Consider the following 16,979-nt stretch of genomic DNA (forward strand, 5'->3'; position numbering starts at 1 on the left):
CTGGCACAAGGGTTAGAGCTGCTGGCACAAGGGGGGAGAGCTGCTGGCACAAGGGGGGAGAGCTGCTGGCACAAGGGGGGGGAGCTTCTTGTACAAGGGGTAGAGCTGCTGGCACAAGGGGGAGAGCTGCTGGCACAAGGGGGGAAGAGCTGCTGGCACAAGGGGGGAGAGCTGCTGGCACAAGGGGGGAGAGCTGCTGGCACAAGGGGGAGAGCTGCTGGCACAAGGGGGGAGAGCTGCTGGCACAAGGGGGGAGAGCTGCTGGCACAAGGGGGGGGGAGCTTCTTGTACAAGGGGTAGAGCTGCTGGCACAAGGGGGGAAGAGCTGCTGGCACAAGGGGGGGGAGCTTCTGGCACAAAGGGTAGAGCTGCTGGCACAAGGGTTAGAGCTGCTGGCACAAGGGGGAGAGCTTCTGGCACAAGGGGTAGAGCTTCTGGCACAAGGGGGGAGAGCTGATGGCTCTGGGGTGGGGAGAGCTGATGGCACAAGGGTTAGAGCTGCTGGCACAAGGGGGAGAGCTTCTGGCACAAGGGGGAGAGCTTCTGGCACAAGGGGTAGAGCTTCTGGCACAAGGGGGGAGAGCTGATGGCTCTGGGGAATAGTGGAACCGATGGCACTGTGGGGAACTGAAGCACTTGGGCTGATCATACAAGGGGGAACGAAGGGGTTGGGGACTGATGGCAGGGGTCTGATGAGTTTTTTTATAAAGGAAAACTCTACTAATTCATTTTTTCTTATTAGATTACTCGATTAGTCGTAAATAATAATCAATAGAATACTCGATTACTGAAATAATCGTTTACTGCAGCCCTAGTTAGAACGGCCCAGTCACAGTCCAGACCTAAATCCCATTGAGAATCTGTGACAAGACTTGAGAATTGCTGCTCACAGACGCTCTCCATCCAATCTGACTGAGCGCGAGCTCTTCTGCAAAGAAGAATGGGCAGAAACGTCAGCCTCTAGATGTGTAAAGCTGGTAGAGACAGACCCCAAAAGACTTGCAGTGAAAGGTGGTCCTAGTGACTCAGGGGGGACTGAATACAAATGCACGTCACACTGTCCAGATTTTTATTTATTTTGAAAGCCATGTATCGTTTTCTTTTCCCTTCACACATACTTGTTACTTTGTGTCTATCACATTAAATACCAATAAAATACATGTAAGTTTGTGGGTCTAATGTGAAAAACTGTGGATTAAGGCTACATGCACACGACCGTATGTGTTTTGTGGTCCGCAAATTGCGGATCCGTAAAAAAAACCACATGACATCCGTATGCCATCCGTTTTGTTTTTTTGCTGCTCCATTGCAAAAAAATGCCTAAAACGGACAAGAATAGGACATGTTCTATTTTTTGTTGCAGGGCTACGGAATGGACATACTGATGCGGACAGCACACGGTGTGCTGTCCATATTTTTTGCGGACCAATTGAAATGAATGGGTCCGCATCCTATCCTAAAAAAAAAACGGAACGGAAACAAACAACGTTCATGTGAATGTAGCCTAAAGGGGTATAAATACGTTATTAAAGGGATTCTGTCATCATAAATGAGCCCTATAAGCTAAACATATGGCGATGTCCCTAAAGTGAGTTTATCAAATGCCCCTGCGGCTCTATATTCATAAAAAAGCGGTTTCTCTCACCTGTCAATCACTTCAAAATGTGTCCAAGGGGACGTCTCATGGTGAAAGGTGCCCGGCTGCAGCCATCTCGTTTAGGTGCCCAGCGCCGCCTTCTGAGCTGAAATCGCCGCCCTCCCTTTCATTCGATCCACCTACCTCAGGTGGCTAACCTTCCTTGTGCCCAGCCGTGCCCAGCCACGCCCGCCTGTGAAGGAGCCCAGCACCGCCTATGTCTCCTCCTTTCATCAACAATAGATAGCCGTCATCTCGCGATGCGTGAGCTCGCGCATGCGCAGTTCTTTCCCTGAGGCTGATGCCAGCACAGGGAAGGAACACTATACCGGCACTGCGCACGGCTGGGCACAAGGAAGGTTAGTCACCTGAGGTAGGCAAATCGAATGAAAGGGAGGGCGGCGATTTCAGCTCAGAAGGCGGCGCTGGGCACCTAAACGAGATGGCTGCAGCCGGGCACCTTTCACCATGAGACGTCCCCTTGGACACATTTTGAAGTGATTGACAGGTGATATAAACCGCTTTTTTATGAATATAGAGCCACAGGGGCATTTGATAAACTCACTTTAGGCTTCAGTGTTTTACAAGGGACATCGCCATATGTTTAGCTTATAGGGCTCATTTCTGATGACAGAATCCCTTTAAGGCACTGTATACGGCACAGTTCAAGGCTATATCGCTCTGTATTGGTATAGATTTGTCATTAGTCTGAAGCATGTGACGTTGGTCGTTGATACCGTATCTCACTTTCTACCTATAAGTCCCTAATTACTTTTATGATACTTTACATACAACCAATAAATATAAAACAGAAACGAACTGATACACGTACAATCTTCCTGCTGTACCAGGGCAGACTGAGAAACTTAAAGTGGAACTAGAAAAAATTGTGGCCCCCAAGTTCTATACAATACCACAGTTCAGCACAATATACTGCCCCAGCGGAGACAAATACCACAGTGCAGCACAAAATACTGCCCCAGCGGAGACAAATACCACAGTGCAGCACAAAATACTGCCCCAGCGGAGACAAATACCACAGTGCAGCACAAAATACTGCCCCAGCGGAGACAAATACCACAGTGCAGCACAAAATACTGCTCCAGCAGAACCAAATATCACAGTGCAGCACAAAATACTGCCCCAGCGGAGACAAATACCACAGTGCAGCACAAAATACTGTCCCAGCAGAACCAGATACCACAGTGCAGCACAATATACCGCCCCAGCGGAGACAAATACCACAGTGCAGCACAAAATACTGCCCCAGCAGAACTAGATACTGTAACAAAGTAAAAAGGATTAAAAAAAATGGGTTGGGCGTCACTCAAATATCAGGCAAACATATGGCCAAGTTTGGTTATATCACAGAAAATTTTATATATCACACGCATAATATATACAACATGTTGTATAAAATCAATACACTATAAAAACAATGAATGTTAAAATGCATAATTTAAAAAATAATAAATAGCACTGAGTCAATTGTGCCAAAAAAAGAGGCTATATCACCGTGACCTCTGTATGTTCTCCCAAAGTCTGTGGTCAAAGGGAAAGAAAGTCTCATGCAGATGTATGTACTGTAACAAAGTGCACTATAAAATACTGCCCCAGCAGAACCAGATACCACAGTGCAGCACAATATACTGCCCCAGCAGAACCAGATACCACAGTGCAGCACAATATACTGCCCCAGCAGAACCAAATAATACAAAGCAGCACAATATACTGCCCCAGTAGAACCAGATACCACAGTGCAGCACAATATACTGCCCCAGCAGAACCAGATACCACAGTGCAGCACAATATACTGCCCCAGCAGAACCAGATACCACAGTGCAGCACAATATACTGCCCCAGCAGAACCAGATACCACAGTGCAGCACAATATACCGCCCCAGCAGAACCAGATACCACAGTGCAGCACAATATACTGCCCCAGCAGAACCAGATACCACTGTATGCATGGGGGGACACTGAGGGACATTTATTAAGAGCGCACTGGTGGAATAAGATGCTCCACAGGCATAATACTCACTGCTGACAGATCCCCTTTACACACCATATAACACAGGTTATCGCCCCTTGACGTCGCAGTCCTGTCACCAGTGAGTTGTATGGTGCAGTTTAAACTCTCTGTAATCTACTGCAGATTCATCAATCGTCATTAGTCTGAGGCATGTGACATCGGCCATTGATACTGTATCTTACTTTTTACCTACAAGTCCCTGATTACTTTGTGATACTTTACATAACCATTAAATATAAAATACAGAGAGAAATGAACCTAGACAAGATAATTCTACCTACTGTCCCAGGATGGACTGAGCAACTCAAAGGTGCCTTTGAATTTTTTTTAAAGTGACCCCATGTAATTGGTGGGGCAAGCAATACCATAATGCAGCACAAAATACTGCCCCAGCGGAGCCAAGTACCGCAATGCAGCATAAAATACTGCCCCAGCGGAGCCAAGTACCGCAGTGAAGCACAAAATACCGCCCCAGCAGAACCAAATACCACAGTGCAGCACAATATACTGCCCCAGCAGAACCAGATACCACAGTGCAGCACAATATACCGCCCCAGCAGAACCAGATACCACAGTGCAACACAATATACTGCCCCAGCAGAATCAAATACCTGTCACAATGTAGGGAGAGGGGAGGTACATAGAATGACAACAGAAGGAAAATTACCAGAAACTAGGCCTCACAGCTAGGGAAAGGAAAACGGTCACCACCTAGGAAACCCTAAACCTAGCCCTGACTCCTGTCAGTATAAATAGACCTTAGATCTCTCCCTCAGGCGTCTATCAATACATACAGCAAGGGACAAAGCGGCTTCCAATGACTCAGGATATGCGTGAATAGCCAACACGTCCTTCAGGCTCTCGGATAACCCTTGACAGAATAGACTACGGAGAGCTGGATTATTCCACTCAGTATCCGTAGCCCATCTCCTAAATTCAGAGCATAAGGTCTCCGCAGAACGCTCTCCCTGACATAAGCCACGCAACTTGGTCTCGGCCAGGGAGATCTGATCTGGGTCATCGTAGATAAGACCTAGAGCTCTGAAAAATTCATCTACCAACCGGTCCGGAGGGACTGTGATCTGGTCGGCAACGAAAAAGCCCAAGACTGAGCGTCAACTTTAAGTACCGTATTTTTTGCTTTATAAGACGCACCTAATGATAAGACGCATCTAGGTTTTTAAAGGGGAAAAAAAAATAAAAAAAATTTGAACCAAAAGGTGTGCTTATGGTAGGGTTTGAACTAACGGTGGTCTGTGGATGCCGCACTGTTATAGGGGATCTGTGGATGATGCACTGTTATGGGGGGATCTGTGGATGACACTGATGTGGTATCTGTGGATGACACTGATGGGGGATCTGTGGATGACACTGATGGGGGATCTGTGGATGACACTGATGGGGGATCTGTGGATGACACTGATGGGGGAATGGGGATGACACTGATGGGGGATCTGTGGATGACACTGATGGGGGAATGGGGATGACACTTATGTCATCCACAGATCCCCATAAGTGTCACCTACAGATCCCCCCATCAGATGCATCAGTGTGGAGGGAGGAGGCGGAGATACTCATGGCGGGGCCCGGTGCAGTGACTCTACTCTAATACACCGGGCCCCACAACTGTTAAATACATTCAATCCGATCGATATCTAAATGTATACAGTGTGTTCAGTACTTACTGTAGTACCGTAAGTATAGCATTAAGACGGCGCAGACCGGCAGCTCCCTCGGTCATGCGCCGCCTGCCCCGCCTGCCGCAGCTCCCTCCTCATGCGCCGCCTGCCCGCTTATCTCACTTTATGAATGAACAGGCAGGCGGCGCATGACCGAGGGAGCTGCGGCAGGCGGGGCCTCGGCACATGACCGAGGGAGCTGCGGCAGGCGGGGCAGGCGGCGCATAACCGAAGTAGCTGCGGCAGGCAGCGCATGACCGAGGGAGCTGCCGGTCTGCGCCGTCTTAATGCTATACTTACGGTACTACAGTAAGTACCGAACAGTGCGATATACATTTAGATATAGATCGGATTGAATGTATTTAACAGTTGCGGGGCCCGGTGTATTAGAGTAGAGTCACTGCACCGGCCCCGCCATGAGTGTCCCCGCCTCCTCCCTCCACACTGATACTTCGCTGGCCGCGCTGTGCAGCATAGCGGCCTGCAAAGTACCTGCTTTATAAGACGCACGGCCATTTCCCCCCCCACTTTTGGGGGGGGAAAAGTGCGTCTTATAAAGCGAAAAATACAGTAACTAAATAATTATACCCACTCTTTGACTCTCATCCCCAAAAGAGTTAGGACGTAGTTTAAAATATAATTTGCACGACTCTAAACAAAATGGCGTTTTTTCGGCGGTTAATAATGTCACAATGTAGGGGGAGGGGAGGTACATAGAATGACAACAGAAGGAAAATTACCAGAAACTAGGCCTCACGGCTAGGGAAAGGAAAACGGTCACCACCTAGGAAACCCTAAACCTAGCCCTTACTCCTGTCAGTATGAATAGACCCTGAAGGTGGGAATATTCATACACCGGAAACCTAGGCCCTAGTAACCCTGAATATCTCTAGGAGTAGTGACAGGGTCTGAGACTACTGGTTCCTTCCCAGATGAACGAACCAGCATCTCCCTGAGGCCTAGAAAACAACGAGCAAATGTTAACAACAAAATACAAAGGATAGTACACTTATCTTCAATAGAAAATGGATGAGCAGGAACTCGGATGTGGACCACACACCAGCTCTTCCAACTCCAGGCAGATAATATCAACTGCATGGTAAGAAGTGTGAGTCCAGACTAAATAGAGGAGCAGTAATGACCACAAGCTACACCTGAGACAAGAGATGTGGTCATTACCAACAACAACACTGCAACAAGTGAAAACATATAGGCTGTCAGATAACCTCACGTGTAGCCAGTCTCTCAGATCTTCTAACCTCTGTCACTGGAGGGATCGTGACAGTACCCCCCTTCTACGGGTGACCTCCGGACAGCCAGGACCGACCTTATCCGGATGAGCTCTGTGAAAGGCTTTCACAAGGCGACTGGCATTAATGTAAGCCGCTGGAACCCACATTCTCTCTTCTGGACTGTAAACATTCCAGTGAACGAGATACTGGAGGGATCTACAGAGAATTCGTGAGTCCACTATCCTGGCGATCTGAAATTCAAGACTACCGTCCACCATGACAGGAGCGAGAGGCAAGGAGGAGGGTTCAGCAGGTTCGACATATCTCTTCAGCAATGATTTGTGGAAAACATGCCTGCGGAAGTTCAAGACGAAAGGCTACCAGGTTAATAATAGCAGAGATCTTATATGGACCAATAAACCTTGGGCCCAACTTCCAAAAAGGTAAATTCAACTTAATGTTTCTTCTGGACAGCCACACAGAATCCCCCACTCTCAGGTCCAGACCACTCATACGTCTCTTGTCAGCCATCCGTTCATACTTGTTGCCCTTTTTTTTTGCCAAATAGATGACAAAGAAGAGGAAGTCTCAGTACCAGAAAATGTGCCAAACTGCGGATGGAACCCATATGCCCCAAAAAACGGCGACTTATCAGTGGACTCCTGCCTACGGTTATTTATGGCAATCTCGGCCAAAGACAAAATGAAGACCACTCCTTCTGATTCTCTGAGACAAAACATCTCAGATAAGTCTCTGGATTCTGGTTAGTGCGTTCAGTCTGTCCGTTCGACTGAGGATGAAATGCTGAAGAGAAGGACAATTGTACCCCCAGGCGAGTACACAACGCCTTCCAGAATCTGGAAAGAAACTGAGTCCCCCTATCAGACACCACATCAGAGGGAATACCATGTAGCTTCACGATGTTATCGACAAACACTTGTGCGAGAGTTTTAGCATTAGGTAGACCTGATAATGCTATAAAGTGCGACATCTTTTTGAAGCGATCAACAACCACCAGAATCACAGTTTTTCCTGAGAAATTCGGCAGATCTGTGATAAAGTCCATGGACAAATGAGTCCAAGGTCGGGACGGGAGGGACAACGGAAGTAGAGATCCTAAAGGCGGAGTATGTGTCACCTTAGCATGTGCACAAGTACCACAAGCTGACACATAACCCTCAACACATTTACTCAACCCCGCCCCCCAGAATCTACAAGAAATGAGATCGACTGTGGATCTGCTCCCAGGGTGTCCTGTGAGAACCGTACAGTAATGTTCCTTGAGGACCTTGTGTCGTAATTCGGAGGGAACAAACAACTTCCCCGGGGACAGGAATCCGGTGCATCTCCCTGGGCCTCCCACACCTCTGCCTCAAGGTTGGGATAAAGGGCGGATATAACTACCCCTTCAGCCAATATCGGACCAGGATCTTCCGAATCGGATGAACCACTCCTTCCAACCAATGACGCCATTCCTCAAAAGCCAACTTAATGGCCAGCAACTCTCTATTACCTACTGTGAGGAATATGGATTATTATTTACTGTCAGCCATGTTCCCACACCAACCATCTGCTGAAAGGTAGCAGAGGTAGTGAGCTCCACAGAGGGGGGGGGGGGCTGCTGCTTCAAAGCCCAGCCAACTGGCAGAGAACTTCTTGCAGGCCACCTTTGTTTACAAGTTCACACATGCATTCAGCCAGCCAGGAACCCAGCTAATGAAATAGGAAAGACCTCTCTGCAGGGGGTCTAAGCCAGTCCCCAGTTCAGACATCATGGAACCGGCGATTTATAAGGAATTATGAATTGCCTGGCTATCACAGGCACAAACCGGATACATATTTGTGTCCCTGTGGCCACGATGAACAGGCCCATGGTCATAGCCTGGCAGTGGGATGCCAGGGAGGGGAGATATACATATCTCCCTACAGAAACTAAATAACGGTACCATGCTTGGACTCTACTTGTAGCCGGAACCCAGGCGGATCCATTGGTCCCAGAACCACCTCCCTGAGACATTCTGGTCTGGAGCCATGAGCCCTAATCAGTTTTGTGGCTCATGTGCTGCCAGCCTAGCAGAGGGGGCTGGACCCCTCCCAAAGGCCGGAAGGAGAGGGGCCGGCTACAGGTAAAAAGGCTTGTGCCAGCAAGCGGGCGTGTCTTTTCTCTGAAGGAGGGTCACATTGTGCCATGTGTTTAGAGGGACCTGCAACCTGCTGACATTGCTGCCCTCCATGTGACTACAGCAAAGGACTTATCACAACCCAAAAGGACTCATTCTTCTGGTAAACTGACTTTCGCTCTGTTTAATCCTGTTTGTACCACGCCATCTGTATTTGTAATCTCAGACCACTGTGTATGTTTTCTGTGTATATTGTGTTATGTCTAGTGTGCCCTTAAGGTGGTTACATTTTGTGCTGTCTTGTATCTCGATCACGAATCCCCACATCCGTGTTTCAGCCTAGTAAGACGCTACCGCGGGTTGGTTTCTTACCATATATAATCCTGTTAGCGGACCGGACTTATATCAAACAAGAAACTGGTGGCAGTCTTCCCGGGCTGAGAACGCGCTGTTTTTCTGGGGCAGTAAAAAGGCTCTCTCAGCTTGTTGCCTCTCTGTGCCCGTATGGACAGGAGGAGTCTTTGTAAACTGTATCAAGCTGACCTTACCCGCTCCTCCAGGAGGGCGTAACGTCACGCCTTGGTAACCCGTGACCATACCGTATCTCGCTGGCTCTATGTAGTTGACGTCCGACGTCAGTCAGGGTACGGTTTTCGTCACATATTGGTGGCAGCAAAGTGGGATCGAGATACTAGTATGTGTGAGTGTGGGACTCATACTCCCAGACACTAAAGACTACCAGCAGTAGCTTTTGCCGCTGGATTCTTAAGATCAGCTCAACACTAGACAGTCTGAGTGCAAATAAAATAAGATGTGTGTGTGCATTAGGTTGCAGTCTGTGTCAGGGATCATCAGTTGCAATGATGGATAGTATCACAAGAAGCAAAGGAAGGAGATGGCCGATGCTATGAATGGTGGCGGGGAGGACGCAGTCCAGATGAGGGGCCCAGAGGAGGTGGAATGCGACTTTATTCAAGGCGAGGGGGAGCACAGCCAAAGGGCTGCTCCCCTACAGGCTGCCCTAGACCGTTTCCAGGCCGTTTCCAGGCCGGGCTTCCTATGAGATCCTCATGGCAGCTGCAGAGCGTCGCGAGTAAGCAGAGGCTGCATAGCGTCGCGAGCAAGAACGTTGCAAGCAGGCCGAGCGCGAGCACCAGCTACAAATGCTCCAGCTCCAACTCAAGCAGCCCTCCCCAGCCCGATGTGAGCCTTCAGATATCCGATTCCAAAACTGCGGGCGGAGGACTTCCCCCTGCTGGACAAAGATGGGGACTTGGACACTTTCTTGTTGGCGTTTGAGACGGCCTGCCATCAGTAGCAGCTGCCGGAGGACCAGTGGGTCTAATTCCTAACACCACATCTCAGGGGAAAAGCCCTTGAAATCTTCAGGTACATGCCCAGTGAGACCATCATGAGCTATGAGGACATCAAGCAGGCTCTGGCCTGGCAGTACAACTTAACCCCTGAGTCGTACCGGAAAAAGCTCTGAAGTTTGCAGCAGGGTCCTACCCAGAGCTGGGCCGATCACATGCGGGCCTTGCTGATAGCAGTCAACCAATGGACCACAGGATTGGAACTCACCACCATCCAGCAGCTGAAGGAGCTCATTGCCACAGAGCAGTTCTTGTGGAATTGCCTGGAGGACCTCCGGCAGTACCTCAGTGACCGGAAGCCAAAGGGGGCCTCTGCAACAGCAGCCCTGGCCGACGAGTACACCAACAACTGGACTTAAGAGGCCTGGAAACCTGTCGGCTGGAGAGGAGGTAAGACACACTCTGCCCCTGCTGCCCCTAGGCCCAAGTGGGCACCGGCCCCGGCTTCACTTTCCACGTCGGTGGGGGAACACCGACTTTGCCACCTCTGTAAACAGCCAGGACACTTCAAGACCATGTGTCCCCAGCGCCTGAGGGACCCGTCCCAGTTATCGACCCGGAAACCGTCCACGGTGTTGTGTGTGGGTGGGGGTGTTGGGGGGTCCCTTGACAATTTTCAACCGGTCATCTTGGGCCAGGCCGTGGCTATGGGACTTAGAAACACCGGCACTGAGATGACTCTGGTATGGCCTGAACTGGTGGCACACCATGATTTATTGCCCGGAAGATCCATTACTGTTTCCGGGATTGGAGGAGTAGAACCGGCGCTGCCCGTCGCCAAGGTCTATTTGGACTGGGGCGCCGGTTGAGGAATAAGGGAGGTGGGGGTATCTTTAAATATCCCTGCCAGTGTTTTGCTGGGGATGGACCTCGGGCGGCTTGTGTCTAAGTACGTGGCCGCTGACACTCGAGGTCCGATTCCCATGTGACTGGGGGTGGGGGATGTAATGTGTGCCTCTCCCCTCAGTAGGAAGGGGGTCATTCATGCCAGCTGTGCTGAGGCCCCAGGGGGTGGCCAGCAAGCATGCTGGAACCTGTTGTCAGGTGTGGTGACTGAGAGGGCAAGCAGAGGCAGATAGCTGCGGGGGAGGAGGATGAAAATAAGGTCAGGGCTGTCCCAGGAGAAATAGGGCTCCCAGGTAAAGCCTCAGTGCAGGGTTCCTCCACAACTGGGATGTCAGAGGGCCAGGTTAGTCTGTCTGGACTGGCAACTTGGTCAGAAGCCGAGGGGAAGCAGGCACTACCAGCGGTGGCAGCGGCCATAGCTGCTGACATGCGCAGTGGGAGTTCTGGGGCTCTAGGGGCTGGGGCTCTGACGACTTTTCCCCTTCCGACCTCAGATGGAGGCCAGGAGACAGGTCCCGGGTATCTGACAGGGGACGTAGCGGTCTAGTCTATTCTGGCCACATCCAGTCAGGAGTTTCAGGCAGCGTTAATGCTGACACCAGCCTGACTGCTCTCAAGGAGCAGGCGGCACAGCCTCCCACGGACTCAGACCTTGAGCAGGTGGTCTGGAACCAAGGACAGCTGTACCGGGTCACGGTCCAGCAGGGCTCACCGGAGTAGAGGCCTAGGAACCGACAGCTAGTGGTACCCTATCAGTTCAGGACGGAGTTGTTGCGGGCTGCGCATGAGATTCCAATGGCTGGACACCTAGGGGTCGCTAAGACAAAGGCTAGATTAGCTTAGCATTTCTACTGGCCAAAGATGGGGGCCAATGTGGTTGCCTACTGCCGTTCATGCGACACCTGCCAGAGGGTGGGGAAGGCGGGGCGGCGCCCCAAAGCCCCATTTGGTAATGCTGCCCATAATTGAAGAGCCTTTCAGGAGGGTGGCTGTGGATCTGATTGGACCACTGTCCATTCCCAGCAGCTCCAGGAAATGCTTCATATTGACGGTAGTAGACTACGCCACCCGGTACCCAAAGGCGGTAGCCTTGTCATCCATTTGGGCCGACAAGGTGGCCACCGCCTTGCTGGAGATTTTCTCCAGAGTGGGCTTTCCCCAGGAAATGCTCACCGACCGGGGGACTCAGTTCATGTCGCAATTGATGGAGTCCCTCTGTAGGCAAACACAGGTGCAACATCTGGTGACCAGCCCGTACCAACGGCCTGTGCAAGCAGTTTAATGGCACCTTAAAGCAGATGCTTAAGATGTTGGTCGACTCCCACGGGCGTGACTGGGAGCGGTACCTCCCACATCTGCTGTTTGCCTACCAAGAGGTCCCACAGGCCTCCACAGGGTTTTCCCCCTTCGAGCTCCTGTACGGGCTACGTGTGCAGGGGCCCCTGGCTCTGCTGAACGAGGACTGGGAGGGAGATGTAGCCAACCCTGGAGTGTCGGTCATTGAGTATGTCATGCGCTTCCGAAGCAAGATGCAGGCCTTGTCGCAGCTGGTGCATGATAATATGGAGCGGGTCCAGGCCTACCAGAAGCGATGGTACGACCAGAATGCTTGTGAGAGGACCTACCAGGTGGGTCAAAAGGTATGGGTACTGGTCGCCGTACCTCAGGACATGCTTCAGGCGGCCTGGGGAGGCCCGTACCTCCTGCATCAGCGCCTCAACGCCGTGACGTACCTGGTCACCATGGAACACGCCCGGGGAAGGCGGTAGGCCTTCCACGTGAACATGATGAAGGCACATCAGGAGAGGGAGGCATGTGCCCTCCCTGTCTGCAACCTTCCAGAAGAGGGGGAGGAGGAAACCCTCCTGGACATGCTCACCCAGGTGAAGGCTGGTGGGTCCATCGAGGATGTGGAGGTAGGCCAACAGCTCTTGAAGGACCAATGGTCCCAGCTGCCTAGAAGGACAGAGTTGGCCGTCCATCACGTGGACACCAGGGATCACCCCCCAATCCGGTGTTCAGCCTATCGGGTTTCCTTGGAGGTGCAGCAGCACATGCGCCAGGAGATTGATGAGATGCTGAAGCTGGGGGTCATCCAGGCATCCAACAGCGCTTGGGCATCGCCTGTGGTCCTTGTCCCAAAGAAGGACTGGACCACCCGGTTCTGCATGGACTACAGGGGACTCAACGATGTCTCGGTCACCGATGCGTACCCAATGCCACGCATCGATGACCTACTCGATCAGTTGGCTGGGGCCCGGTACCTAACCAACATGGATCTGAGCCGGGGGTATTGGCAGATTCCCCTTAAGTTATTACCCCTTTTGGATTGTACGAGTCCACTGTGATGCGGTTCGGCATGAAGAATGCCCCTGCCACTTTTAAGCGGATGGTCAACACGCCGTCTTCAGTCCCACATGGGAGGATCACCTAGAGCACCTGACGCAGGTGCTCAGGCGGATCCGCCAGGCAGGCTTGACCATCAAGCCGGAAAAGTGCCAGCTGGGCATGAGCGAGGTCCACTACCTGCGACACCTGGTAGGCGGGGGGACCCTGAAGCCAAAGCCTGGAAAAGTGGATGCCATCGCATCCTAGCCCTCCCAAAGGACCAAAAAACAGGTGATATCCTTCCTAGGCACTGCCAGGTACTATAGGAGGTTCGTCCCCCACTATAGTAGCCAGGCGAAGCCCTTGACGGACCTCACCAAGAAGAAGCCGCCCTCCACAGTCGATTGGACAAACGACTGCGAGACGGCCTTCAGGGCGCTGAAGTCCGCCCTCTCGAGCTTCCCTGTACTACAAGCAGCCGACTTCATGCGGCCGTTTATAGTACAGACCGGCGTCAGTGATTTTGGCCTCGGTGCCGTACTCAGCCAGGTCGACACTACGGGCCAGGAACACCCTGTTTTGTATCTGAGTCAGAAGCTTCTGCCGAGGGAGGTAGCGTACTCCACAATGGAAAAGGAGTGCCTGGCCATTGTCTGGGCACTGCAACGGTTGCAGCCATACTTATGCTGGCGTCGCTTCACTGGGAAGATGGACCACAACCCCCTCAGCTGGTTAAACACCGTCTCAGGGACGAATGGAAGGCTGCTACGCTGGAGCTTTGTGCCCCAGCAGTATCACTTGACCATTCGCCGACGGGCTATCCCGGCAAGGAGAGGGTGCAGATGGGCGCACCGGGCAACACGAGAATGTGCTGCCCCCTTGCGCCCTCTAAAAGGTTGAGTTGTGAGGAATATGTATTATTTGCTGTCAGCTATGTTCCCACACCAACCATCTGCTGAAAGGTAGCAAAGGTAGTGAGCTCTACAGGGGAGGCCTGCTTCAAAGCCCAGCCAACTGGCAGAGAACTTCTTGCAGGCCACCTTTGTTTGCAAGTTCACACATCCATTCAGCCAGCCAGGAACCCAGCTAATGAAATAGAAAAGACCTCTCTGCAGGGGATCTAGGCCAGTCCCCAGTTCTGCAGCACATTATCAGACATCACGAAACCGGCAATTTATAAGGAGTTATGAATCGCCCGGCCATCACAGGCACAAACCGGATACATATTTGTGTCCCTGTGGCCACGATGAACAGGCCCATGGTCATAGTCCGGCGGTGGGATGCCAGGGAGGGGAGATATACATATCTCCCCACAGAAACTAATTAACTGTACCATGCTTGGACTCTACTTGTAGCCGGAACCCAGGCGGATCCATTGGTCCCAGAACCACCTCCCTGCGACATTCTGGTCTGGAGCCATGAGCACATCGGTTTTGTGGCTCATGTGCTGCCAGCCCAGCAGAGGGGGTGGACCCCTCCCAGAGGCCGGGAGAGGAGGGGCCGGCTACAGGTTTAAAGGCTTGTGCCAGCAAGCGAGCGTGTCTTTTCTCTGAAGGAGGGTCACATAGTGCCATGTGTTTAGAGGGACCTGCAACCTACTGACATCACTGCCCTCCATTTGACTACAACAAAGGACTTATCACAACCCAAAAGGACTCATTCGTCTGGTAAACTGACTTTCGCTCTGTGTAATCCTGTTTGTAACACGCCATCTGTATTTGTAACCTCAGGCCACTGTATATATTTTCTGTGTATATTGTGTTATGTCTAGTGAGCCCTTAAGGCGATTAAATATATAATTTAATTTTGTGCTGTCTTGTATCTCAATCAAGAATCCCCACGTCCGTGTTTCGGCCTAGTAAGACGCTACCGCGGGTTGGTTTCTTACCCTATATAATCCCCTTAGCGGACAGGACTTATATCAAACAAGAAACTGGTGGCAGTTTACCCGGGCTGAGAACGTGCTGTTTCACTGGGGGCAGTGAAAAGGCTCTCTCAGCTTGTTGCCTCTCTGTGCCCGTGTAGACAGGAGGTGTCTGTGTAAACTGTATCAAGCTGAACTTACCTTCTGTAGTCATGTCCGTTAAAGGTTTAACAACAGTCGAGTAATTCAAAATAAATTTACGGTAGTAGTTGGTGAACCCCAAAAATCGCATAAGTGCTTTTAGATTTTCGGGCCGATCCTGGTCCAACACAGCACAGACCTTTTCAGGACCCATACAAAAACCTGAAGATGAGAGTAGGTAGTCCAGGAATTGCACTTCCGGAACTGCAAATACACACTTTTCCATCTAAAAAACTATTTAGCTCCAGTCTGTTGTTTGTGGTTTGCCGCAGCGATTCCCGAAAGTGAAGTGGGCACAAATCACAGTTCAGTACATGCGTTTTTGGGACCGCGCGTTCCCAATCCAGAAGAATAAAAACCTCTTCAAGCTTGACCCATCCAATTTTAGGAACATAGACAATTTATCAGGTCACACTATCACCAATCCAAGGTTCCTGTGGGATGTCAGAAAATACGCCAATAGTGAAGTACAGTTAGTCAGCAGCAATCGTATTCACATACTGTAGTTGTACTCACAAGTGTAGCTTGATATATAGGCAGATCACACAACCTCCAAGGCTTTACTTCTTATCTTTTATCTTCTTTTCACCACCGCTAAAAAGACATTTAATCGCTACAATAGTAAAGCACCCCTTGAGAAATCAGCATATAAAAGGTTTAATATACTCACAAACGCAAGACGGTAACAAACAGTAAGAGCAATCTCAACAATCCTGCCCGACTTGGGTTTCGCTCCACGCTTCGTCAGGGGTCGTATCCCATATTTTACCCACAGACACTAAATACCCTCACATCCCTCCCCCATAACCCAAGCGAACACATAAAAGTTAAAACATAATCATACCCAGCGAAGTGACAATCCCCATCCACAACTTGAGTGGATAGTTTCTTCCAGTGATAGCTTCTTACACTTTGAAAAGTTTTTTCTCCAATACATTTCTTACATCGGACTCCTTCATTCCTCAATCTCCTGCACCTCTTCTCCCGCTTGTAGTCACTCCCCTAATACACACCCTCTTTTTCCAATTGGTCAGTAGTGACTCATGCTCACTCCCACAGCACACGCCTCCCTCTCCTGATTGGTCAGCAGTAATACACCTCCTTTCTACTGGTATTTCACTAGGCACGGTTTCAAATCCAATTCTACATTAAGTCCCTGCGGTTGGATGGTGTCGAGCTCATAGATCCATTTGACCTCCCGCCGATCTATCTTCTGTACGGCGTCTCCTCCCCGCCAGTCACTTTTCACCAGCTCTAACCCAACAAACGCAAGTCCTCTGGGATCTTTTAGATGGACCTTTTTAAAATGCATAGACACCCCATGGGTCTCTAAACCCTTTCTAATATTCTTAATATGTTCTTGTATCCGAACCTTCAATTTTCTCATCGTGCGTCCCACATACTGGCGGCCACACGGGCACTGCAGCATGTATACCACCCCCAAACTGTCACATGTTATTTGTCCTTTAATTTTAAAATCCTTGGACCACTCCATCCTGTCTCTAGATGCCGCAAAGGCGTTTGACAGGATGGAGTGGCCTTTTTTTGTGGTCTACTATGTATCATTTTGGACTGGGGGCTGTATTCATAGATATGACTCAAATGCTATATGAACAGCTGTTAGCGCGTATAAACATCAACGGCATTTGTTCTGCCCCCATTATGATG

The sequence above is a fragment of the Bufo bufo genome, chromosome 5, assembly GCF_905171765.1.
Source record: "Bufo bufo chromosome 5, aBufBuf1.1, whole genome shotgun sequence".
NCBI classification, from domain to species: domain Eukaryota; kingdom Metazoa; phylum Chordata; class Amphibia; order Anura; family Bufonidae; genus Bufo; species Bufo bufo.